General features: G+C 39.0%; 1 protein-coding gene and 1 non-coding gene across 2 annotated transcripts in view; both read left to right on the top strand.

The window, feature by feature from the left end:
• Positions 1-22,397, top strand: part of LOC140823018 (methionine S-methyltransferase-like) — a 156,420-nt gene extending 134,023 nt beyond the window's left edge. The window contains exon 5 of the transcript XR_012116100.1: positions 22,267-22,397. The gene's annotated coding sequence lies outside the window, so the exon portion shown is untranslated. The remainder of the gene's footprint in view (positions 1-22,266) is intronic.
• LOC140824855 (small nucleolar RNA R71) lies at positions 4,036-4,141 on the top strand. The gene has a single exon (XR_012116474.1). It is a non-coding gene; the product is annotated as a small nucleolar RNA R71 (small nucleolar RNA).
• Positions 22,398-27,376: the final 4,979 nt, after the last annotated feature.

Genomic DNA, 27,376 nt, shown 5'->3' with positions numbered 1-27,376 from the left:
TTTTCAAAGAGTTTGTTGCAAAAATGCGTGCCACCATCACTAATGATTGCTCGTGGTGTTCCAAATCGGTTAAAAATGTTTTTCTTTAAAAATTTTAGGACCACTTGAGCGTCATTAGTGGCATACGCTTCCGCCTCTACCCACTTAGACACATAATCAACCGCCACCAAGATGTATTTTTTCGTGAAAGAGCTGGGGAACGGTCCCATGAAGTCTATTCCCCACACATCAAAAACCTCACATTCAATGATATTATTTAACGGCATTTCATGACGGTTAGAGATGTTACCTGACCGCTGGCATTTATCACAGTGTAGCACATAAGAACGAGCATCTTTGAAAAGAGTTGGCCAATAAAAGCCACATTCGAGTACCTTGGATGCCGTCCTTGTTGGTCCGAAATGACCACCTACCTCACGGTCATGGCAATGGTTGAGGATTTGCCCAAACTCTTCCTCTGCGACACATCTCCGAATCATGGCATCTGCACAAATTCTGAACAAGAAAGGTTCCTCCCAAAAATAATACTTCACGTCCGAAAAGAATTTCTTTCTTTGGTGAAATGTTAAATTTGGGGGGGGGGGGGGGGGGGTGAGCCTGTAACAAGAAAATTTGCAAAATTTGCATACCATGGACAATTCTTCACCTCAAATAAATGCTCATCTGGAAACCAATCATTAATCGCATCATTCACACAATCATCACTGATAAATTCCAATCTAGACAAATGATCCGCAACCACATTCTCAACACCCTTCTTATCTTTTATTTCTACATCAAATTCTTGCAATAATAAAATCCACCGAAGTAAGCGTGGCTTTGCATCTTTCTTGGCAAGTAAATACTTAAGGGCAGAGTGATCAGTAAACACAATTACTTTCGACAAAACAAGGTATGAGTGGAACTTGTCAAGTGCATACACTACTGCAAGTAACTCTTTTTCAGTGGTGGCATAATTTAATTGTGCTTCATCTAGAGTCCTACTTGCATAGTATATAGTGTGAAATACCTTGTTTAGTCTTTGGCCGAGGACAGCACCAACCGCAGTATCACTGGAATCGCACATGACCTCGAAAGGTAGATCCCAATCCGGTGCCACCAAGACAGGAGCCGTCACCAAGCGCTCTTTCAACTTCTCGTATGCCTGCAAACAATCCGAATTAAAATCAAAAGGTGCATCTTTCATGAGTAAAGAAGATAGAGGTTTTGCAATTTTAGAAAAATCTTTGATAAAACGCCGGTAGAAGCCGGCGTGGCCTAGAAAACTTCTAACTCCCTTTATGGACGCCGGAGGTGGTAAGTTCTTGATAACTTCAACTTTCGCCTTGTCCACCTCTATTCCGTGCCCCGAAATCTTGTGCCCTAGGACAATTCCCTCTTGTACCATGAAGTGGCATTTTTCCCAATTAAGTACCAAATTCGTCTCCTCGCATCTCTTCAACACCACCTTCAAATTCTGCAAACAATCATCAAAATAAAAACCAAATATCGAGAAGTCATCCATAAAAATTTCAAGAAACGTTTCTATCATGTCGTGAAATATGGCAGTCATGCATCGCTGAAAAGTGGCCGGCGCATTACACAAACCAAAGGGCATTCGTCTAAAAGCAAAATTGTCGTAAGGACAAGTGAAAGTGGTCTTCTCTTGGTCCTCCGGCGCAATCATAATTTGGTTGTACCCTGAATACCTATCCAAAAAGCAATAAAATTCATGACCCGCTAACCTTTCAAGCATTTGATCGATAAAGGGAAGGGGAAAGTGATCTTTACTGGTGGCATCATTTAATTTCCTATAATCAATGCACACACGTCATCCCGTAACAGTCCTAGTGGGTAGTAATTCGTTATTCTCATTTGTAATCACAGTAATCCCACCCTTTTTTGGCACACACTGAACAGGACTTACCCATGCACTATCAGATATAGGATAGATAATACCTGCATCGAGAAGCTTAATTGTTTCAGCCTTTACTACCTCTTGCATCTTTGGATTCAGTCTTCGCTGAGGTTGCACATGAGGTGATTACTTCTCTTCCATCAAGATCTTGTGCATGCAGACTGATGGATTAATCCCTTTGATATCCGCCACCTTCCACGCAAATGCACCCTTGTGTGCTTTCAGTACCTCCAACAGTTTGTCCTCCATCACATCTGTCAAAGCAGCATAAATAATGACAGGTAAAGTGTTATTCTCACCTAAGTATACGTACTTGAGGTGTGGAGGCAATAGCTTCAGCTCAAGTGTTGGTGGATCCTCGACGCTTGACCTTTGAGGGGTCAAATCTCTCCGTTCTCCTAGATCCTCCAGTCGCATCCTCATTGGCTTTCTCCATGGATGGTTGGTATTAAAGTGTGCCACTATTTCAGCTCTTTCTTCATCCAACTCCTCCTCTGCCAATTCAGTATTTATAGTGGCCTCCAAAGGGTCCCTAAGAGCATCCTGCACATAGTGAGACGCAAGATAGTCAAACGCATCAATTCTAAAACAACTATCAGAATGCAGTGTGTGCTTAAGTGCATGAAAAACATCAAAAGTAATCTCATCCTCGCCCACTCTCAGTTTCAACTTCTCCTCTTGCACATCAATCAGTGCCTTGCCAGTGGCAAGGAACGGTCTACCCAAAATCAGAGGCATCTCCGCATCCTCCTCCATGTCAAGCACCACGAAGTCCGCAGGGAAAATGAATTTGTCCACTTTCACTAGCACATCCTCAATCACTCCGCGGGGGTACTTGACAGATCTGTCAGCTAGTTGTAGAGACATCCTCGTCGACTTTGGTTCTCCCAACCCAAGCTTCCTAAACACAGACAATGGCATAAGATTAATACTGGCACCGAGATCACACAATGCTTTATGAAAAACAACATCACCAATCATGCAAGGAATAGAGAAACTCCCTGGGTCTTTCAGTTTCGGTGGGATTTTGTTTTGCACTAAGGCAGAGCAGCTTTCAGTCAAATTTACCGTAATGTGATCCTCCAACTTCCTCTTGTTTGCTAAGATGTCCTTAAGAAATTTAGCATAACTAGGCATTTGCATCAACGCATCGGCAAAAGGAATATTGATATGCAATTTTTTAAATACCTCAAGAAATTTACCGAATTGTGCATCTAGTTTTGCTTTTTTCAATGCTGCAGGGAAAGGTGGAGGGATAACAATCTTAGCCTGCGTAGTGTGTGCCGGTGTAGGGTTAGATGACTTACCTTTTGATGTCGCATCTTGTTCATCCGGCCCTTGGCTTTTCTCTTTTTCTCTAGGCTCCAAAACTTTTCAGCTCTTCAACTCAATGGCCTTCACTTGCTCTTTTGGATTAGTCTCGGTATTACTTGGCAAGGTGACCGGCTCTCTACTTGCTATCATCTTGGCCAACTGTCCAATTTGATTCTCGAGCCCCTTTATTGATGCATCTTGGTTTTGGAGTCGAGTTTCAGTGGATGAAATAAACTTTGACATCATTTGTTCCAAGTTGGACTTTTCTTCTCTAGGAGGATCGGATCTATACATCGGTTGTTTTCCATATTGTTGTCCTCCTTGCGGTCTATTCTGACTGTTTTGACCGTCCCACGAGAAGTTAGGATGTTGCCTCCACCCAGGATTGTATGTGTTCGAATAAGGGTCATTCCTTGGGCGGTTTTGGACTCCCACTTGATTCACCGGTGCCTCATTTTGCACATAGAAGGGATTTCCATCTTGACAGTCTTTCACATAGTGCTCTCCTCCACACTTTTCACAGAATATCTCTTGAAGACGCATAGCCGTGCCACCCACATTCAAGCCGTCTATTTTCCTGTTTAAAGCGTCAAGTTGTGCAGTAATAGCTGAAAAATCAGTTACCTGGTGAACTCCGGCACTTCTCCGCTGGTTGTTCCTGTCAGATTGAGGATGATAGCTGCTAGCAGCCATCTCCTCCAACAACTCATATCCTTCTTCCGCAGTCTTCCTCAAAAGGTTCCCACACGCAAGCAGCATCTATCATAGTACGGTTAGGAGTAAGAAAACCGTAATAAAATGTTTGAACGACTAACCCAAGTGGTAACTCGTGATGTGGGCATCTTCGTAGTAGGTCCTTGAAGCGTTCCCATGCCTCATATAAAGATTCCTGATCGAATTGAGCAAATGTTGTAATGTCTGCCCGCAGCTTCATGGTTTTTGATGGAGGAAAGTATTTGATAAGAAACGCTTTCGCCATGTCCTCCCATGTGGTGATTGAACCTATAGGCAAACAATTAAACCATGCTTTAGCTTTATCACATAAAGAGAAAGGAAATAAACGCAACCTAACAGCATCATCAGAAACTCCATTGAATTTAAACGTATCGCAAATCTCAAGAAAATCCGCGATGTGCGTGTTTGGGTCATCTACTGCAGTTCCTCCGAATTGGACTGTGTTCTGAATCATCTGGATTATGGCTGGCTTGATTTCAAAGTGATTTTCCCTGCACAATAGGCCTCACAATGCTAGGGCGTGCACCATCCAAAGAAGGCTGGGCATACTCTAACATTGGTATGCGGCGTGGCATCTCAATATGTCTCTCTTCACGGCGCTCCTCCTCATGCTCTTGCTCGTGCCTCTCCATCAGTTTCTTCAGTCTTTGCTGCTGTCTTCTCCTGCGAAAAGTTCTTTCAATTTCAGGGTCGAACTCAAGCTCCACGTCAAGTGACTTTGGCATGCACTAGACAAGATACCTGGAATAAAATATGGAGTGTCAGCTCAAGAATAATAAGACAATGCTAAAGCAAATAACTAAAAATAAAATTGTAGATTAACAGTCCCCGGCAACGGCGCCAAAAACTTGATCGAGCAAAACTTGCACAGTGAAATCCCCAATAAAATATTATTTTGTATGCTCAAAAATTAATCGCAAGTACACGATGTCAAGTAATAATATAGTGTACGTGAGTACGAGTATCGTTCCACTGAAGACTGTGTTTTACAATTGTTATTTTCAGTTATTTAACATTTAGCAACGAAAATTGAGTTGATTGTTTTATTGCGACTAAAATCAAATAAGAATGCAAGTAAAAAGATTCAAAATCAAGTAATGAGATATAATTTCTAAAATGGTTGAGTAAAATTCAATGAAAAATGGATTTGTTGGGAATCTCGGTTCACCTACCCCTCGTTAATTCATTAATTCGTTCGATCGTAATCTATGCTTCTTCCGACAGGATTTCTAATCTATTGAACACACTCTCTCGAGCTATGCCAAACTAATTCCACTCAATGAAGTAATTAAATATCTTTAATTATTTATCACGAGCGAATCGCATTTCGATCTATAAAATCCCCTAGTTTTCGACCCTAAGGACTATGACTATCGGCACATATCCAATTTCATATATCTATGTAAATTGTAGATCCGCGAATTATACTACTCGATCCTATCACTCGTTATTCTCTCGAACTCACTCGTGATACTGAAAACGTCGTTAAAGTTAGCTACGCTTTAATGACACAGTAAAACAGTAGTAAAATCAAGAATAACGCACAATCGAAATATAAATTAATTCAAACAACGTTCAGGGTAGGATCCCCTTTAATCCCAACAAATAATGAAGTTAGCTACTAGAATTCATAGTAAAAATAAATGCAACAATGTTTAAAACGATAAAAACTAGATTAGAAATACTAGGCGAGACGAAATCTGCGAAGAACGGTGCTCGGAAAGCTTCAAATCTTCAATCCAAGCGCAAGAGTGCTCTCCAAACTTGTGACGGCTGCAAAAACGAAGTCTGAATCTCCCTGAATTCGTGCCTCTCCCCTACCATATCTTCCCTCTTCCGAATTAAGGAATGGAATCGAGATTGATCTTTTTCCAAAAATAGGTGGCGCTCGGGCGGTAGAAAAGTACCGCTCGAGCGCCACACCTTCTGTAAATCTCCTTGGGGCGTTCGGCATTTGCGCTCGGGCGGTAGAAAACTACCGCTCGAGCGCGGACTCTTCTGTAATTGGGAATTGTATGACATCTCTCGCGCTCGGGCGGTAGAAAATTACCGCCCGAGCGCCGACCTTTCTGTCGAGATGTTTCGGCATTTCTCTCCTCACGCTCGGGCGGTACAATTTCACAGCCCGAGCGCCAACTCCTCTGCCCTTTTTGTCTTGACTTGGCACTTGGCTCCGATTTTGGTTCTTCCGATCGTGTTTCCTGCAAATTCATCATGCCCGAGTGAGATAGGATAAAATGCAAATATTTATTCTAAAATGAACAGAATGTGATTGAAACAAACGATGCGCAATGCAAAACACACACAGATTAATGCAATAAAACACGTAAAAACGACACATATCAACTAACATGAATACTGCACAACCAACTCTGCCCTTGCCACTTTAATGTCATATCAGTGCTTCCTGCAAACTCAAGCGGATCCATCCTCTTAAAAGCAGTAAAGATCTCATCAGTCCCAACTTCTTGAACCACTTGATCTCTCCCTTGGCCTCTACCCTGACCTGAATCTTGCAAACGGAGCAACTGTCGAATCTGCTCACTGTGAACCTTGGCTTGCTCTTTCAATTATTTGCCGAACTCGTCGACAACTCTCGATGAGGAGCTATCCTCACCCTCTGAAATTTTTCACTTGGGAGGCATTAAATCCTACAATGTGCTCACATAATACATATCAACCGATAACAATAAATAAATGTAGGAGAAGACATACCCGGACTGTTGAAGGTAGACGAAGTCATATGCATTGGTCCGAAGAACGTTCCAATGATAACACTAAATGTAACGCCATTGACTGATTTCATAAAATAACAGCAAAATTTTTTTAAAAAAAATTACTTAAAGGAAAGAAGGATTTAAAATTTTCATGACATAAATACATTTTCAAAAGTATACACATGATCTATAAAGTGTTTTATCAAAGTACAAAATATCATTTTGATCATGTCAAAATGCTAACAAAATATTTTTCTTCCTTCCTTCTTTTTGTTGTGCATATGACCTCAGCTCCAATCAACGTCCCGGCTCGTCACTCTTATCTGCATCAGATGAAATAACTGGAATGAGTATAAAACTCGTTAAGTGAAACTCTTACATAACAATCTGTAAATATCATATTCTGCAAAACATGACTTTGAAATCATTAAATACCATCTAACTCTTCAAACGTGGAATAACATAGTATAACATGACTATAACGATGGTATTTCTCTTTTCTCTGGTGCATTGATATCTAATTAGTATCTCTGTCTCTGTACCTATATCCCATCGATATAAATCGATTACAGTGTCGGGATATAAGCCTGTGGGCATTGATAAACTAATTGCACGCAATCTCTGGCTATCTATTTATCAATCCAATAAATCATTTGAACTCTCTCTTGGACATTAAAACAAGCACTTTGAATACTCTTCTTTTGCATTCCCTTTTATATCTTTGAGACATATAAAAGCCTCTAATATACAACAAAGTGTATCCATACATAACATGAATCAATTGGAAGGGAATAACATGTTAAAACCATTGAAATACAATACATATTCTTCATGTGAGCACAAGAAATGAATTCCACTTACAACCAATGGAAAGCTTGATTCTAATCTCTTGGTGTAAATCCTACAACAATAAACCATATATTGAACCACCAACAACTTAATAATCAAATAAAAATACCATAAACCCATAAAACCAAGACAATCATAAATTCCATAATTTCCCACAACACCACAATCCAAAAATAACTAAAACCACAAGATTACCTTAGCTCCTTAAATCCAAAATGAACTTGCTCTCACTTCAATAACTCAACTAGAAGCTTGAATCAAAGGGTCAAAAGAAAGAAATGAGAACCCTAGTTTCCCCTTGAACTGAAGAACCGAGAAGAATGGAGAAGAATGAGGGAAATAAGAGCAAAAACTTGTATTTAATCACTTAAAACTTCAAAACACGATTTCACTGTTCACGCACCGTGGGTGCACTAGCCCTTTCACCGCGGGTGCGCTATGCGTACTGAACCACATCCAAAAGCCCGAAAGAAACGACCGCTGGTGCGCTGAGTTTCCTACCGTAGGTGCGATAGCCATTATGTCCAATCATCGTGGGTACGGTAGCTTTCCTGGCGCGGGTGTGGTGTCCCATGAATCCAACAATATACTTTGCAACTAAAATCGAATCGCAACATCGCTTCTCCTTATAATTTGGCAACACTCTCAACATGAAAGTTGCACCTCTATGTCTTATCTAACCACTCCAATTGGCCTCATTCCAATTGTAATAGCCGAGCCCGGTGTACGGTATGGTTTAAGATTTTGTATGATTATTGGCTATTTGGGTAATTTTAAGTATAGTTTGGATGTTAAGAGTTTCGATTTATGATTTATAGTATGGTTGGTTATAGATGATGTGCAGTGTTATTGTAGCGGCGTTACGATTAAATTCATGATAAATGGTATATTGATCCAAATGAGGTGAGGCCAATTGGAGTGGTTAGATAAGACATAAGGCTATAACTTCCTTATTTTGAGTTTTGTTCAAATCATTGTGGAAGGTAAGCCAAAAGTGTCCCGAAGAGTGTTGTGTGTTTCGACGTTCCTCCAGTGACACAGGTTGGGAGATTTAGCATAACCTTTTACTCAGACCTCCAAATGATCTGAAATTTTGAGGGAGTCAAGATACGATATAGATCTACAACTTTGTAGTTTACCACTTTTTCTAATTCGGACGGGAAGAGGCGTTTTTGAGGCGATCTTTGAAGTAGCTGTGCGCAGAGTATGCGGTGGCAGGACCGATGCAGGAGCGCACCCGCGGTCCTTAACGGAGCGCACCCGCGGTCTTAGTGGTCCAGGAAATGTTGGTTTGGTCGAAGGCATGGCGCACCCGCGGTCCTTGGAGTGCCGCACCCGCGGTCTTGCTTTTTGGAGGTATGGTCGAGATTTAAAGTAACTTTTTGGATGATTTGAATTCATTTCTCTTCTTCTTTCCCCTTCAATCTCGTTTTTCTCTCTAAGGAGCAAGGGTTTTCTTCCATTTCATCCATTTCCTACCTTTGATTCTTGGATCTAGTTCGATTTTCGACTTGAGATCGAGGTTCTCCTTGGTGCTAGGAAGCTTAGGTAAGTTTTTGGTTGAGTTCTATCATGGTTTTTGGTAATGAGATGCTATAGGTTGATGTATTGGTTGGTTTAATGGATTATTTGACTTGTATTTTTGGATATTGAGTTGATGTTGGTGTTATTTATGGATTATTGTTGTAGGTGGTGAACCAAGAGCTAAGTTTGAGGTGTTCTATTGGGTTGTAAGTGGAATTTCATCCCTTTGCTCACATGATGTTATATGTATTGTATTTCAAAGGTTTCAAAGTGTTATTCCCTTCAATTGATCCATTGTTATGTATTGATTCCATTGATTATCTATTGGAGGCATTGTATGTCTCATTTATTGAAAAAGGGAATACAAGAGAAAAGATATAGTTTCCAAAGTGATTATTTAAATGCTATTGAGAATTCAAATGTTTTTATTGGATTGATTGAATCATAGTCAGAGCATTGCATGCAATTAGTTGATCAACAACCATAGGCTTTTATCCCTCACAGTTATCGATTTATATCGATGGGATATTTGCAACCACAGTCAGAGATACTATTGATATCAATCCAACCAGAGAAAAGAGAAATACCATCGTATTGTTATCTATTGCTATGTTATTGCTACAGTTATTGCTACAGTATTCATGTTTCAGAGTTGATGGTATTTATGATTTCAAAGCTATGTTTTCAGAGTATATTGTCATTGCTATGTAAGAGTTCCACTTGCTGAGATTTATTCTCATTTCAGTTATTTCATGTGATGCAGATCAGAGTGGTGGCCCGGGACGTTGACTGTGGACAGGGGGTCATATGCATACACCGTTGGAAGGAAGATTTTGGCATGATCATAGGAATGATGTTTTGCATTTTGTTATGTCATTTAAATGATCATGTATTGTTATTTTTGTAAAGATGTTTAAAGAAATGTATTTTGAAACTCCTTCCATATTTTAAAGAAAAATTTATTTCCGCTGCGTATTTTTATTGTTACGGGTCAGAGGTGTCACACCAATTGGCTCAACATACAAATTATCATGAATTTAATTGCAACGTCGCTACAAGTAACTACACATCATCCATAATCAACAATATTATAATTCATAAATCACCATTCTTAACATCAAAACTATAATTAAACTTGACCAAGTAGTCAATAAACATATGAAATCTTAAACCGTAACGTTCACCAAGTATGGATATTACATCAACATAGCTATTATTTGGAAAAAAAGGAGAGTGAATAAAGAAGTAGATTTTGATGGCCAGGAGTTGAAAATAACAGTAGAAAAGATTGTGAGCAAACTATAAGTAAAAATCAATTATTTTATTTAATGAAACCTTTTGAAGTAATTAATATTTTCAAGTGGATGACAGGATGATTACATACAACAAAAGTGTGAGGGGAAACTTGAAATAAAAGGGACAAAAAAGGATATTCTCACGAAAGCACTCAATTCAGATGAACATGTTGGACGTGTGAGAGCCGTTGGAGGTCACATCACTCCAACATTATATTTCAATGTTGGTAGAAGTTGGAAGACTGAGGATTTTGACAGAGAGCTAATGATTGAGCAAAATAAAGAGTTGATAGAGGCTAGAAAATTAATTCAACAAGCAAGATACACGCATTCAAAAACTTGAAGCAATTGTCTAGAAAAAGGGTGCATGGGACAGTGAGATTGATGACAAAGGAAGTTGCTCGGTAAAATTGCATCAAGTGAATGAAAGTGAAATGAAAATCGACAAGTTTTTTCCCAGTTATGAAGAATTGAATGATGTCGAATGAAATTTGTGGAAAAATCTGTTGCTTTACAGGTATATAATTTGTTTTGGTTATATGTAGTACTTTATATTTTTTAACTAAATAGTTAGTACAATTCATTGACATAACTATTTGTCTGTTAGGGGAAACCTGTTATGTTGACATTGGAGTCTAGCACAGACATTGTTGCATATGGAACAGTTTTTGAGGTCAATGGAGCTAATAACTTGCTTCATGGTGTTCCATTACCTCAAAATTGCATGTGTGTATCCATTGAGGAAGCAATGCAAAAATCAGCACTTTTGCCAGTACCGATTCCCAATGAATGTGAAAATGTTGATGATGCCGTAGAAACACATGTGGCTTGGCCAAATCACTTGATAATGCTAAGAAAAGAGGTACACGTATTGTAGAGACCCGAAATTCGTATTTGAAAATTTGCGGAAAAATTTAAAATTTTTTTCTTTAAGTAAATAAAATGCCTCATTCATAAAATAAACTGATAAAAAGTTTAATGTTCAAAATAGCAGCGGAAGTGAATAATGTTTTTAACATAACAATTTGAAATAATTCAACAAAAGATAAAATCTGAGTTTGGAATAAAAAAATTAAATGCTGAAAATGAGGTCCTCGGGTTCCTACTACTGTCGATCCAAGATAGCTCACTGGTCCCCGCCCTCGGCACCGACCTCATCAGTACCTACAACAATCAAGCCTAATGAGTCTAAAGACTCATCATACATATATTGTAAATAACAAATAATTATAGTAAAATCACATGCAAAGTAAAAATATCATAAGTCGGCGTAACAGTAAAAATCGTGTCATGAATAATTATATGTACGTGCATAGCTGAACTGAAAATCATAAATGAAATGTTTGCTCGAGAAAGCCCTGTAATAAAATTGCATATCATATTTTTTCTATTGAGATTATGTTCTACGCAAGTGGCCCCTGAACTGAACTAAATCGTCTGATCAGACTAAACCACAGTATACTGGGCGGTAGAGATCTATCAATACATGAACATGAACTGAACCGGTCAGTGACCACCGGATGAAGTAATAATCCCATGATAAGCTGCAATCCCATGAACGTGAAGTGGCCACAAGCAATATCGCATATATCTCAAAGATGAACATTTTATATTTTTATGCACGTAATATAATTAAATGTCCTGTATCATTTTACCGAAAGGGTTGGATCGTTTCCAGGCTCTCTGCGACCTATCTTTAACATGAAAAATATGCAAATGATTTAACGTACCACAACTTTGTAATTGAACCCAAAACGAGACAATTACTCCCAACGACTTAGTATTTAACCATGGCTTCTTACCAGCCAGAACCAACTTCGAAACATCATTTAGCCATTAATAAAATACAACTAAAATGATAAAATAGTGCTCCTAAAATTACAGTACTCGAACTTTGATGAATGGAGGCCAAAAACAGGAAAAGCTCTTTCGAGAGTCACTTTGGCACATTGCACCATAAATTCTCGTACGACCTCTAAACCTGACCAAATCATGAACGGCCAAAAACATTACCTTCCTAACTCAATGAGGTACTGTCCAGTCCAAGTCCATAGGCTAAAAGCCAAACACAAACTCGAAACACACCTCTGAACCATGGGTTCAATTGCTGTAAAAAATACAGCAGCTGTTGGTGCGTTTCCTTGCGTCGTTTGCAAGACTAATGGCCATTGGGGCTTGCACCACCGACCAGAGCCTCTTACCAACATCCTAGAGTGTGATTGGAACCATGGCTAAGGGCCCTAGGCCAGCCACAACAAAAACAACACCAGCAACAACTCGAAGCTCCCACCCGAGAATGCACATGCACGCGTGGGGTGTCTCGCTTGTTCTTGCTGTCACGGACCATTCCTGTTGCCATTTGATTGACCATGACATGTTCTAGACATCAAGAGGTATGGTATGAACCATGGCTAAGGGCTAAAAAGCCAACAAAGATCCATACCACCCCTAGAATTCGAAACATACACATGCAGCAAATGAAGGGATCGAAGGGGGTTTGTCTTGTTTTGTTTGAAAACCGATGCAACCATGGACCAAGCTTTGAAGGCCGACTTGGTCTCGTCTTAGACATAACAAGGAGATGTTCTAACCATGGCTATAGCCCTTAGGGCAGCCAAGATCAGAATCATTCCCCTTGACAGCAAAACCGAGCATTCAAACTCAAAAAGACTTTACGGAAGAGTTGCTGTATTTTCTCAATTCCAGCGAGCATGGGGCTTGAACTAATGGACCAACGTGATCCCGACACACCCTAGTACGTGCCTAGGTGCAGCCTTGGGAGCCTAGGGTCAAGCCAACCACCTGTACACACCAAAAACAACAAGACCGTGAAGCATGAAAGAAGAGGCCGAAAATCTGCACTTCATTTTCGAAAAAGATGTCATGAAATTTCGGTTTTTGGCTATCAAACCATGATCACGTAATGTTTAAAAATCATATTATGACTTGATTGAAGAGTGAAAGGAAATATAAGCGTGCCTGGATTTGTTTTGAAAGAAAAACAAACGAATAGGACGGCGCGGCGCGGAGGAGACGGAGTTGTCTTTGCTATCTCGTTTCTACTCGATTTTCTCTCTTGTTTCCTCCCTAATTTCTCACGGTTTTCTCTACTGAAAAAGGCTCTGAAATTTAGAAAATGGAGGGAAGAAAGGCTTAGGGAAAAATGAAGGGAAAGTTTGCAAGATAAAGGGAGAAAATAATCTTGCTATCTTTTTAGTTGGTGAGATAAGGAAATTGTTTGATATCAAAAGATTTTTGAGGGGTAATAGAGGGTGCACTTGGTCGAATTTTTTAGTCTAAGAACAAAGGATAAAATTGCTTAATTATTTATTTGTTGGTGATTTAAAAGTGGGGGGAAATATCTTCCTTGAAAAAGATTAAGGAAAGATAACAAGGGATGAGTTGTCAAACTAATTTAAATCTTTTAAGAGAAGGGCGTGACCGAATTTATGCTTCTAAAATAGGGTGTAATATTGCTTAATTAATAGTTATTGGGGAATTAAAAGATAAGGGATTTATCTCCTAAAAAAATGGATAAGGAAAGAATCAAGTGAAGGGTTGCCAAATATTTTTAATCTAGAAAAGGAGGGGGCCGATTTTTGCTATAAAAAAAATGGGTAGGAATATTGTTTAAATTATTAATTAGGGAGGATAAAAATTGAAAGGATTATCTACCATGAAATAGATAGGGAAAGATCTCAAAATGGTGAGTTGACACATTAAATCAAATCTTTTATCAAGGGGCCGAAATTTTGATAAAATGGGAGGAAAATATTTCTTAAATCTTGTATTTTAATTTTTTAGAGTTTTATCTACTCATTAAATATTTTAGTAAATTAATAAATTAATTAAGGAATAACATCATCTTGCATGCATGGCTAAATATTTAAATTTCTTAAATAATTCCTTAAACATTATTTTACATTAAATTAACTTATTATTTCTCTTAAATAAATTCTGGGAATGTTTTCTTAATATTAAATTTTATCTCAAAACTCCAAATCCAGTCCGGCCTTACTTAAATAACTGAAAAGGTAATAACTAAACTACTGCATAAAATAATTAAACTTAAAGAAAATAATTTAAATCCTCATGCATAAAAATCATTTTAATTTAAATACTAGAAATTATGCATGGCTTATACGTGGTCTGATTTACGGGTTCTACACGCATATTTATATTTCGAAGTAAATTTCTGTCCAATTCTCCAGTATTGCACCTATCTAAAATGTTTACAATACAATTATCAGAAGCGTAATAGGAACAAAACTGTCAGTGTCGAAAGAAACCAGACTTTGTCATCAAATGTTCCAAGACCAGTGCCCATGGTGTATTGCTATTGTAATAGAGCCCTTGAAAATAGAAGGAAATTAGCATTTCTTTTAGATCAATAAGTATTTGCAGATGATTATGAAGTTAACTTGCACTTTGAGGACATCAGTCCTTTGTATCACTTGGAGCCAATTTTAGGAAATTGCGTAGTCGTCTACATATGGTCAGTCTTCGACTAACTTAAAGTTTGTTTGTTATTTTCTTATATTATTATATAAGATGCATATAATTTGTTAGTTTAGTATGTAGTGTAGCTTTGATTTTCTTTTACTTGAAATGACAGGCATCTTTATAAAAAGATGGAGAAAGAAAACAAGATTGACAAATTCAGATTCGTTAATCCACATAGCATCCCAAATTTGCAAAAAAATACACACGAAGAAACAGGTAAAACTGAAAGGTTGAACAAGAGGGCGAGTTCTTTGGCGGATAGGCTAAGTGGTGTAGCAATGGATCAATTGGTATTGGTTCCAAGTTGTTGTGGGTAAGTAAGATCCTAATATAATTTTCAATTCTTTTTTTTAGTGAATTGCATACACTTATAATGTTCGTGTGTAGTTTTCATCGGACTCACACTTTCATCGAGCTTTATAAGGAGATTGTTTATTTGCTGGATTCCCTAAGTCATCACATTCGCGATGAGGATTAGAAATATGTTGTGGAAATGTGAGTTCATATTCCATTTTAGTGATGCATTTCATTTAATGAAAAAACACTCATATATCGACTATGTTCAATATTAATGAAGGGCGTTGACATTGTTTAACTCAACTGAGGAAATGAAAAGAAGAAAGCGTGTACAATGGGAAGTTATAAAGGTATGTTTATTTCTCATTCGAGCTAATTTTTTAATGTGTATATTTGTCATTAACAATTTGACATTTTTTATAGGATCCTAAGCAACTGGATGCGAAACAATGTTGTTATTACGTGATGAGATACATGAGGCAGATTACTGAAGAAGTTGCAACTCTTGAGGGGGATTCATTACGATGGATACTAATATTTTCTTGCTTATCTAAAATAATTAAAAGTTATCTAGATACTTATCATTTTGAAAAGTCACTAAGTTGTGATTTTTTACTAATATACTTTTTGTGTGTGTTCATAGTTCACAAAAACGGAGTATTCTATGGAAGAAATTGATGAGGTGCGCACCGAGCTGGCCGAATGCATACATGTAACGTACCGTACTTTTACCGTTCACTATTTGCGGAAAAATTTAAAATTTTCTTAAACATAACATAACCTTCAAAGTTTGTCATAAAATATCTCAACCAAGTCTCCCATAAGTTATGGTTGTTCAAAACATCAACTAGTAAAATTTGCTTCACAAAATAATTGCTCAAAGTAATTCCCATCAAACATAAAAATCTGAGTAATTTAACATTTGCATAAAAACGTAAACATGGCGGTCCTCGGGTTTAGCTCCCGCTCAGTCCAAGCCTGCCCCTCGGTCGCCACCTCCTGTCTACTCATAAACGTCCTCACCTGCATCGATCAAGTCTAGTGAGTCTAAAGACTCAACACGTAAAAACTCGGAGTAACAAGTACTACATAAATAAAATCGCATGCAACTTTAAAATAGAACATACATACTTAAACTTGAACTTGCATACTTGAACATCATGAACTTAAATTAGACGTGCCATCAACATAAAGATTTTCTTAAACATATTTGCATCATAAACTTGAGCGTACGTAACGTAATTTTGCGTAGAGGCATGTTTCAAAGCGAGTGACCCATAACATAATAAAGCCTGATCAGACACACCACAGTACTGGGCTGACAGGGACGTATCCACTGTCGCATACATAAGATTCTCGTTCATAAGTTTAACGGGTGGATTGGTCCCTGGTCATAAGTTTACCGCTTCCCAATCCTGATCTGAACCCGTTCATAAGTTTAACGGGGCGGAGAGGTCTTCGGCCACGTTCACCGACTTCCAATCCCATTCATACATTTGGTCACAAGACAATTAGCATACCTCAAAACTTGAAATATTTTCTTTTGCACGTCGTCATACTTACTTGGCGTTGAGGGATTCGTTGGACTTCGATTGGGGTCGTTGCTGCACAAACTAACATGAATTTTAAATACTTAACTTGCATGTCTTAGACGTAGGTACTTGAGCTCACCACCAAAGTGAATAAGTAGCTTATAACATTCTAGTTCGCTTCGGACTTGACCTCGTATAATCATCGTACTAAACCATGACATAAAACCACAAAACAAATCCTATATTTTTACATAAATAAATTTTAATCATGGTGCTAAACCATGATATAGAACCCCGAAGCAAATCCTAAAAAAAAAGTTTTTTTTTTAAAAAGGGGTACAAGAACCCCGTGTAGGGGTCCGTGTACAGGGTCCAGGCAGGCTCTGGAATTTCGTATTTTTGAATGAAAACGGACACGGACTCCGTGTAGGGGTTCGGGAAGGGGTCTGGGTAGGCACTGGACTTGCAAACTCACGAAAATTCACTAACTTATTCATTTACCCTTTCAATCCAAGCCTAAGGACCATGAACCAACACCTCAAGACTCATCCTAGGATGTTATTACATTGATTCAAACTCATACAAACACCCCGAATGTTCCCAAACATCGACAAGTAACTTCAATTTAACAATAACCCGTAATTCGGCATCGTTTCGCTTCCTACGACTTCTCTTACATCCCAAGCTAATTCCAACCCAAACGAACCACCAACTAACACCTAAATATATCCCATAACATATCTAGACACAGCAACGATCACTCGTCGATTCCCAACGAAGCCTGCAACAATAAAATCTCAAAACGCATCAACACATAATTTTTCTGAAAAACGAAGTTTGAGCAGTCTCACGAAGAGCATCATAACTCACCCAATTTTTATCCAAATATTTCGAATTTTATATCAAATCGAAGGTATCAAAAAGTTCTACAATTTTTGTATTAAGAGTTTTCTCAGAATCCCGACCGAAAAATCGCAGTTTTCAAAAGAACAGAAAAAAACGGGATTTGAGATCTAATAATTACTTCAAAACTGATGCAAATCGTTTTCTGCTCAAGCGACGAACATCATACATAAAATTTTACGCATAAAAATAACACGACACATAATATGACGAGATCGATGCAGAAATAACAGAATATACGTGCCTTGGATAATTTGAAATACCGTAATGGCGATACCGAAGCAGAGACGGAGTGAGGGTCGATCCGGGACGAGCGTGGCACGATTTTCTTTGAAGAAAATCCAACATAATCTTGCTGGAACTGAAAGGGAGGGGCGGCTGCACACTTGGAAAGAAGACCCTAGGTTTTGCTCTTTTAAAAAAAATAAAATAAAAGAAGTGGAAATTTGATGTGTGTGTGTTTAGGCGTTTATTAGTGTGTGTAAAAGTGTGTGTGTGTGTGTGATTAGTAAATTAGGAAAAATTTCTTAATTAAATAATAAATAAAACTATTTAAAATACTAACACTGTTTAAACTTATGAACGAGGATCTTATGTATGCGGTAGTGGATACGTCCCTGTCAGCCCAGTACTGTGGTGTGTCTGATCAGGCTTTATTATGTTATGGGTCACTCGCTTTGAAACATGCCTCTACGCAAAATTACGTTACGTACGCTCAGTTTATGATGCAAGTATGTTTAAGAAAAGTATGTTGATGGCACGTCTAATTTAAGTTCATGATGTTCAAGTATGCAAGTTCAAGTTTAAGTATGTAAGTTCTATTTTAAAGTTGCATGCGATTTTATTTATGTAGTACTTGTTACTCCCAGTTTTTACGTGTTGAGTCTTTAGACTCACTAGACTTGATCGATGCAGGTGAGGACGTTTATGAGGAGACAGGAGGTGGCGACCGAGGGGCAGGCTTGGACTGAGCGGGAGGTTAAACCCGAGGACCGCCATGTTTAAGTTTTTATGCAAATGTTAAATTACTCAGATTTTTATGTTTGATGGGAATTACTTTGAGCAATTATTTTGTGAAGCAAATTTTACTAGTTGATGTTTTGAACAACCATATCTTATGGGAGACTTGGTTGAAATATTTGATGGCAAACTTTGAAGGTTATGTTATGTTTAAGAAAATTTTAAATTTTTCCGCAAATTTTGAACGGTAATAGTACGGTACGTTACAGTGGGTATCAGAGCCGACGTCTCTTAGTACCGTGTGGTTCAGGGACGAACCAAACGGAAGCTGGAGGGCATGTCAGGCCCGGGGCTGAAGAGGGCAGGGGGTGATCGCCGGTGCTATCAGTTGCACGGACAATGAGCGGCTCCTAGCAGGCTTCTAGGTGGAGGGACATGAATGAACCGACCCACACGGGAATGAGATGGATTCCGAGACTGTTCAATGTAATGGACTATACAGTTGAAGAGGCTTAAAAGATTTGATTGGTATTACTCATATCACGAAGGTGCATCTTCTTTTTGGTAGCTCATCACATAAGAACTCCAAAGTTAAGCGTGCTTGACTTGGGGCAATTTTGGGATGGGTGACCCCCTGTGAAGTTTCTCAGGGTGCGTGTGAGTGAGGACAGAAGCACACTGGAAAGACACGTCTTTGTACAGTGAGGACAGTCGTTGAATCTGGGGCGTTACAGTTGGTATCAGAGCGGTGTTCTTGTAAAGGGTTACGCCTACTGCTAGTCGCAAGAAGCTCACGAAGTCACACCTCAAGTCTGTAAGTTTAAAGTTTTAAATTCATGTTATGTATTAAGCATTACGTTTGATTGCAGCATGTCTATGTTTTATTTTCGAGTTACGTGCATCTTATGATATTAGTAGTATGTTCATGCATGTGGGTTTACGTGTTGGATAAATATTGGAACAGTATGCCTCCTAGACGTGTAATTGACCGTGAAGCAAGGGACAAGGATAGGGAAGCTCGTGAGGATAGGAGAGACGCTCCTCCACCTCCACCTCCAGACATGCAGGCACAGATGCTTGCAGGTGTGACTCAGTTCTTCGCACAGTTTGCGGGAAACCAAGCTGCAGTAGATGCAGGGGCAAGGCCCCGACCAGTGGCTGTGTATGAGAGATTTAGGAAGATGAATCCTAAGGAGTTTTCGTGTACCACCGACCCGATGGTAGCTGAGGGATGGATCAAATCCATCGAGGTAATCTTTGAATTTATGGAACTGACCGATGCAGATAGGGTCAGGTGTGCTACGTTCCTTCTGACAGGGGACGCTAGGCTATGGTGGGAGAGTGCGTCAGTGACAGTCAACTTACAAGTGCTGCCTTGGAATGGGTTCAAGGAGGTCTTCTACTCAAAGTACTTTACTGAAGAAGTACGGTCCAGATTGACGAGGGAGTTTATGACGCTGCGACAGGGAGACAGTAGCGTGGCGGATTTTGTTAGGAAGTTTGAGAGGGGGTGTCATTTCGTACCCCTGATAGCTAACGATGCCAGAGCAAGTTGAGGCATTTTATGGATGGGTTACGGCCGATCTTGCGCCGTGACGTCCGAGTTTCAGGTCCTACTACCTACATGGTTGCCGTGTCGAGAGCATTGGCGGCAGAACAGGATCAGAGAGATATCGAGGCAGACAGGTAGGGCAAGAGGCCCTATCAGGCTCCAGCTCAGCAGCAGCATCAACGACCTCAGTTTAAGAGGCCGTTTCAGGGGCCGCCAGGGAAGAAGCAGTATCATGGACCGCCGCAGGGCAACGGTCCAATCCAGCAGCAGGGAAGTTTTCCAGGGTGCGTGTGAGTGAGGACATAAGCACGCTGGAAAGACTCGTCTTGGTACAGTGGGGACAGTCGTCGAATCTGGGGCGTTACAGTTGGTATCAGAGCCGACCTCTCTTAGTACGGTGTGGTTCAGAGACGAACCAAGCGGAAGCTGGTGGGCATGTGAGGCCCGGGCCGAAGAGGGCGTGGGGTGATCGCCGGTGCCATCAGTTGCACGAACAATGAGCGGCTCCTGGCATGCTTCTAGGTGGAGGGAACATGACTGAACTGACCCACACGGGAATGAGAGGGATTCCGAGACTGTTCAATGTAATGGACTGTACAGTTGAAGAGGGCTTAAAAGATTAGATTGGTACTACTCGTATCACGAAGGTGCATCTTCTTTTCGGTAGCTCATCACATAAGAACTCCAAAGTTAAGCGTGCTTGACTTGGGGCAATTTTGGGATGGGTGACCCCATGGGAAGTTTCTCAGGGTGCATATGAGTGAGGACATAAGCACGCTGGCAAGACACGTCTTGGTACAGTGAGGACAGTCGTCGAATCTGGGGCGTCACAATACAAGATCATATTTATAAATAGGTAGGACATGATTTCATCTTATTTGAAAAAATACATATCATATTGAACAGATTTGTACTTTATTGTTATACTTTTTAACATGTTGACGGGCTGTTTCAGAAATAGTCATTTTGCAAATTATTTAGCATCTAAGTTGGGTGAAATTCTTGTTTCTACTTTAAGATTTTTATAACATCTTCTCTGTTTATTTCAAAAGTGATTATTTTGGTTTCTTGCATTTTTCCTTTCAGTTTGTGGATCAACAATACAAATGATACTAGATTGACGTGTGATTTTTTTCGTTGCACGTTTGTTGGTTCATGACAAGTGGATCTCTTCATTTTTTTCAGGATATGTTGAAAGAATGTGATAATTATAGGTGATAAGTTTGTTGTATGGTCTTGCTATGTAGGTGATAGGTGTGATGTATGGTTTGGCTGTGTAGGTGATAGGTATGGTGTATGGTCGTATTTAAATTTATTTCGAATATATATTGTTGTTGTGTGTTTTTAAATTTTCTGGTATTTCCTACTTGCGGGGAGGTTATACCAAATTTTTTTTAGGCTCTGAGGTCGTTTTAAAGTATTTTAAATCATTTTTTTGTTGCAGATTTTAATCCAACCATTAAAATTATGTGGTTTTTATTTCACAGGCACTGTAATGATGTTTTGAAAGATGCACCAGCAGAGAAATTCATTCCAACAATCTACAGAAGATATTTTGGAGTTGATATGCATGTGCAAGTCTTGGTAGTATGGTATATATTTTTATTTTTGTGAACTTGACTAAGTTTTTGGAATATGGTTACATACTTTTTTTAATTGTTCGTTTGGTGGATTACAAGTCTATGAGTGACATATTTCTGTTGTATGCATCTAGTTCTTGATCAAGTATATATATTGATGTCTTTGAATTGATTTTATATAAGGTTAAAATGATTATATATATAAGACAACAGTTTAACATGATTTTACAACGGTTTGTAAAATGATTATATATATGACAATAGTTTTAAAACGATGTAAATCAAATCCAAAGACAACTGATTTAAAATGTTGTAAAATTGTTGTATATTGTAGCGAAATACATTAGTTTAAAAACATTGACAAACTGTTGTCGAATGCGATAAAATACAACAGTTAAAAACCGCTGACGTTGCTATAAGACAATGGTTTTAAGAGGTACGACATCAATTTTTCACTAATGTCTTTGAGCGTCCATAGGACCTTTAACAACATTTTTTTGGTGTTTGATAAGTGCATTTTATTGTACTTTTATTACTTGTTTTTAACTTGGAAATTTGTGATTCTTGAGTAGGTTTTATGTGATTTGTTGTTGTTTTTGTTGTTGTAGTTTGGAAGCTTAGAATGAGAGTTTGGAGTATTAAAGTGTTGAATTGGAAAGTGCAAAAGATTAAAAAAAAATACAGAGGCTATATCGCACCCGCGTTCATCTTTACACCACATCCGCGGTGTCACATCACACCCGCGGTGTCACATCGCACCTGCACTAAAATCTATACCGCACATGCGTGCACTCACCATAACCAACACCGCACCCGCGGTGTCCTCTTGACCGCACCCGCGCTCCTTGCAAGACAGAATCCGGAAAATCTGTATTTTGGTGTGCTGCATATGGAATCTAAGATTTTGGTGTGCTGCGCATGGAGGCTCGTCTGGACTATAAATTACATCATTTACTTACCATCTAGGGTATATGAGAGCCAAGGGAAGAGTGGAGGCTGCTGCAAGAAGATTGAAGACTCAAGTTCATCAAGTTTTTGGGAAATCTACGGCACAACTCCGGGGGCGGAATCAGCACTTCAAACTCTTATTCTAAGTTCTTCTTTTTTTATTTTTCATTTAAATGTCTTGTTTTAGAACTATATTTTTTTGTTTTACTTGTGTTATTATGAACTAATTTTTATTTCTAGAGGAAAGATGGAACAAACTAGAAACCATGTGTTAGAATCTGTGAGCTAATCTATTTAAGTTCTTCATATTGTTCATTTGTATTGTTCTAATCTTAATGCTTTCAATTTACTGGCCATAATTTGAATGATTTATATGTTTACAATTTATCACTCGGAAGAGGAAATTATAAACAAGAAAATGGAAAATTACATCAATGGTATTTATAGAGTTCGGGAGTTCCTATAATGCTATAGAAGCCCATAGAAAATCTAATGCTTGATGTGTTATTTAATTGTATACTGTTGATGGGAACATTGCAATCTATTTTTAGATAACTAATATCTACTTAACACTCGGGAGAGGTAGTAGATAATTATAGGATTCTTGGCTAATGAATAAGAAGGATTTTATAATATAGTTACATGAAATTACACACGGTGGACAGTTGCGTGAAATTGGACCTATAGATCTTTTATTTTATTGTTATTTGTTACAATTTGGTGTTACATTTAAATCCCTTTTCAATTTAAGTATTCTTGCAACCAAATCATTTAATTGAATTTTCTAAATAAAGTGGAGAATATTTTAATCACAAGAACTAATATACATTTATATACATACTCCTCGTGGGATCGACACTTGTACTCAAAAATACATTTTACTATAACTTGACGTCGTGCGCTTGCGAGCAATCAAGAAAACACGCAACAATTTTTGGCGCTGTTGCCGGGGAGTGTTTATTTTAAATTTATATTAGTATTGTTAGCAATTAGTCGTGATTTTAATTTAGAGCTGTTTTTATTGTATTACATTAAAAATTGATTCGTATCTTATCTTTGTTTGACAGTGCATGCGAAGATAGCAAAATCTTGACTTGCTTATCTTTGATCCTGAGATCGAAAGAACCGTAAGAAGATTAAGAAAGGCGAGAAGAGAAGAGATTCAAGTAATGGCTGACAACAGAGATAATGAAAATCCACCTCCTGCAATACCCATCAGAGATCATTTTAGGCCGGTATTAAATGCTCATTATTCGGGCATAGCACGAGGGACTATTAATGCAAAAAACTTTGAGCTCAAGCCCGCATTGATAAACATGATTCAACAGAACCAATTTGGGGGAGCCTCTACTGCAGATCCTCATCTACATCTTAGAACATTCCTTGAAATCACTGACACGTTAAAAATAAATGGTGTCTCTGATGATATAATTCGATTGCGCTTGTTTCCTTTTTCTCTTAGGGACCAATTAAGAGGATGGATCCATTCACTTCCTTTGGGGAGTATCACTACTTGGCAGGAGTTAGCAACCAAGTTCCTTGCTAAATATTTTCCACCTGCGAAGTCTGCCACAGTTGAAAATCGAGATAAGTAATTTTAGGCAGACTGACTTTCAGCAATTATATGAGGCATGGGAACGATATAAGGAGTTGAGGAGGTTTCCAAACCATGGTTTTGAAGATTGGGTAAAAATTGAATTGTTTTACAATGGTTTGAATGAACAAACAAGAGGCACTGTGGATGCAGCAGCTGGTGGCACGATATTTGCCAAATCACCTGATCAAGCATATGATTTGCTTAAACAGATGACCATTAACAGTTATCAGTGGCCGTCTGGGAGGTCAGAAGTAAAGAAACCAGCTGGAATTTATGCCGTCGATCCTATTACATCACTGACCGCACAAGTTTCAGCTTTAACAACTCAAATTACAGCTATGAATAAAGCTAGTACACCAGAGATTGAAAATGCATCGGTTGTTATTGACGAACCACGTATTCCTGATGAGGCTCATTATATCAACAATAGGAATTTTGGTGGATACGGAGGATATCGAGGTAACCCTCCCCCTAACACTTATCATCTCGATTTGAGAAATCATGAGAATTTTTCATATGCTAATAATAAGAATGTGTTGAATCCTCCACCGAGGTTCAATACATCGAAGGGGAAGGAAAACCTTAACTTGAGGATCTAGTTGGGACATTTGTTGCTGAATCTAGTAAAAGGATGGCTAGGACTGAATCTCGTCTTGATGGCGTGGAAACTCACATGGGAAATATGAGATGCCACAATGAAATCATTGGATACACAGATTGGACAGTTGGCTAATGCATTGAGAGATCAAAATAGAGGTCAATTCCCAAGTAATACTGAATTGAATCCAAAGGAGCAATGCAAAGATGTAACTTTGAGAAGTGGAAGAGAACTTAAGGTTGAAAAATCCAAAGAAAAAGAGGAAAATAAGAAGAGAGTTGAAGAAGATGAGTTTGAAAATGGAAAGGAGAACAAGGTTGAGGAGTCTCAGATTGAACCTGAAGTTGAACGGATTCCTATACTGAAACCGACTCTTCCATACCCACAGAGATTTAGGAAGAAGATTATTGATGATCAATTTGCAAAATTTTTGGAGATGTTCAAGAAGATTCACATCAACATTCCATTTGTTGATGCTTTAGAGCAAATGCCAAACTTTGCAAAGTTCATCAAAGATGTGATGTCAAAGAAGAGGAAGTTGAAAGAGTTCGAGACAGTGAAGTTGACCGAAGAGTGCAGCGCCATTCTCCAAAAGAAGTTACCACAAAAACTAAAAGATCCATGGAGTTTTACTATTCCTTGTATTATTGGTAATACTCATGTTAATAAAGCTTTATGTGATCTTGGAGCGAGTATTAATCTTATGTCATTTTCTATTTATAGGGACTTGGGCTGAGCTTGCCCTTCATCCCGAACCTCATCACACCCTTTATGGGTGTGACCATAAAAAAAACATGATCCCCTACTGCGAGCTGAATATCTCGCCGCCTTTGATATGCATAACTCTTCTGACAGCTCTGAGCGATCTTCATTCTATCTCGAATCATGACCACTAAGTCTGTTGTCTGCCTGACAATATCCAGACCCAACTCTGCTCGCTCTCCTACCTCATCCCAATAAACAGGCGACCTACATCTCCTCCCGTATAGTGCCTCGTGTGGAGCCATACCAATCGATGTCTGGTAACTATTGTTGTATGTGAACTCCACAAGAAGTAGCTTCGGCAAACAGCTCCTTGGAAGTCGATCATGCAAGCTCGGATTAGGTCCTCCCAAATCTAAATCACCCTCTCCGACTGACCGTATGTCTGAGGATGGAAGGCAGTACTGAATAGCAGCTTATTACCCAATTCCTGGTGAAGACTCTTCCAGAACGCAGACGTGAACCTCGGATCCTTGACTGACATGATGGACACTAGAATCCCGTGCAGTCTGAATACCTATCTGATGCACTTCTCTGCATACTGAGTCATGGTGAAAGTCTTCTTGATCGGTAGAAAGTGGGCTGATTTAGTGAGCCGATCAAAAATCACCCAGATGGCATTATAACATCCAGTAGTCCATGAAAACACGGTCACAAAGTCCATGGTGATGTTCTCTCATTTTCACTCAGGAATAGGGAGTGGTCTCAGCTTCTCTGCAGGTCTCTAATGCTCTAAGTTTAACTTTTGACCAGTCAAACACTCATAAACGAATCGCAGAATATCCCGATTCATGCCCGGCCACAAATAAAGAGTCTGAAGGTCTTTATACATCTTCGTACTCCCTGGATGGATGTAGTACAGGGTGCTGTAGGCCTCGCTCAAGATATCTGTTCTCAGGGAATCACTTTTAGATACCCATAGACGGTCCCTATATCTGACTATGACGTCCACAACTATATACAATCTCTGGCCCTTAGCCTCATCCCTCTGTCTCCACTTCTGCAACTGCTCGTCAGAAGTCTGCCCTGCTCTAATTATTTCTCTCAATTTTGGTTGTACTGTCTGAGTAGCAAGATTTGGGTCTATGCCCCTAGCATAAACTTCAAGCTCAAATCTCTGAATCTCTGCCTGCAGTGGTCTCTGTACCGACAAATGAGCAATTACTGCGTGAATCCTGCTAAGAGTGTCTGCAACTACATTAGCTTTACCCGTATGGTAGCTAGTGTCACAATCGTAATCTTTCACTAGCTCTAGCCATCTCCTCTGCCTCATGTTCAACTCTTTCTGTGCGAAGAAGTACTTCAGACTCTTGTGATCAATAAAAATCCTGCACTTCTCCCCATACACATAGTGTTTCCAAATCTTCAGGGCAAATACAACTGCTACTAGCTCGAGGACCTTCAGCTACCTAGACGAATATGCTATAACTCTGTCATGCTGCATCAGAACCGTGCTCAAACCGAGCTTTGAAGCATCTGTGTAAACCACAAACTCTCCATGCCCTAATCACATAGCTAAAACTTGTGTTGTGGTCAATGCAACCTTCAATCTGTCAAAGCTCTCCTGGCACTTAGATCCCCAGATAAACTTGGCATTCTTCTTCTTCATAGGCACCGCAATAGAATAGAAGCCTTGAATGAATTTCTTGTAGTACCTAGGCTATGCTCCTCGAATAGATCAGGATATCGCCAATGAAAAAATGACAAAATAATCCATGTATGGCTGAAACACGCGATTCGTGAGATTCATGAAGATCACTGGCGCGTTCGTAAAACCGAAGGGCATCACAATAAACTCATAGTTCCCATAACG

Source organism: Primulina eburnea, chromosome 2, assembly GCF_022965805.1.
Source record: "Primulina eburnea isolate SZY01 chromosome 2, ASM2296580v1, whole genome shotgun sequence".
Taxonomy (NCBI): domain Eukaryota; kingdom Viridiplantae; phylum Streptophyta; class Magnoliopsida; order Lamiales; family Gesneriaceae; genus Primulina; species Primulina eburnea.
This window is presented reverse-complemented; position numbering and strand designations above follow the sequence as displayed.